This window comes from Megascapheus bottae, chromosome 16, assembly GCF_031878675.1.
Source record: "Megascapheus bottae isolate mThoBot1 chromosome 16, mThoBot2.hap1, whole genome shotgun sequence".
In the NCBI taxonomy this organism is placed as follows: domain Eukaryota; kingdom Metazoa; phylum Chordata; class Mammalia; order Rodentia; family Geomyidae; genus Megascapheus; species Megascapheus bottae.
Genome location: NC_143524.1, coordinates 30,790,967 through 30,791,774, shown reverse-complemented (window position 1 = coordinate 30,791,774; position 808 = coordinate 30,790,967). Strand labels below are relative to the sequence as shown.

At 38.9% G+C, this 808-nt stretch overlaps 1 pseudogene; it reads right to left on the bottom strand.

Annotated features, from left to right (window-relative positions):
• Positions 1-217: 217 nt before the first annotated feature.
• LOC150053080 (iron-sulfur cluster assembly 1 homolog, mitochondrial pseudogene) lies at positions 218-808 on the bottom strand (annotated as a pseudogene).

Sequence of the window (808 nt, the reverse complement as noted above, 5' to 3'; positions counted from 1 at the left end):
ACTCTTTCCATTTCAATAAATGGCTTTCATAGTAGCAACTGGAACCTTGATACTGTGGAACTGGGAAACCATTTCTCTGCCCCTCAATATGTATTTTTTAGCAAAATTATCTTTAATGAAACTAGTTGCTAACGAAGGATTCAAGAGAGTTGAGGCAGGGCAAGATGTTTTGCTATACAGAACAGAAAAATAATTTAGCAAGCACTGGTTTCTTATTCTGTCCACTACAGAGGGTATAAATAGCATATTTTCTGGATTCTAACAAATTAGCTTCATTTTCAAAGTGCATCACTTTATTTCCCCAACAATGCACCCACACATTAGAGACCTGACACAGGACAGTCATATGATTTCTTCAGTAACTTTCAATGTTTCCAAGAGCTTTCTTGGAGTTTACAGCCAGAAGGGTCCTGAGGTTTCAAATATTAAAACTTTCTTCATAGCCACAAATTCCTTGGATGTTTGGGTTATTGAAGACAAACTCACTGGATAACTTGTCTTCAACATAGTCCATTTCTGTTCCTAAAAGTGTTAGTTGTGCTTTCTTTTCGATGAATACTCTGACTCCATCTTGAATAACCTCTTCATTAGAATCTCCTCTTGTCTTTGTCTATTCTAGAGTATAAGAAAGGCCATTACAGCCCCTGGTTCGGACACAAACTTTCACACCTACATGTTCGGGTTTATCTTTAAAGAGCTGTTTTAGCTAGTTTACTGCTGAAGGTGTCAGAGTGAGGGGGGCTCAAGTGAGCTGCAGCTTCCTCTTACTCGCAGCATGAACAGTAGCCTGGACTAATGAAGCCTGCAT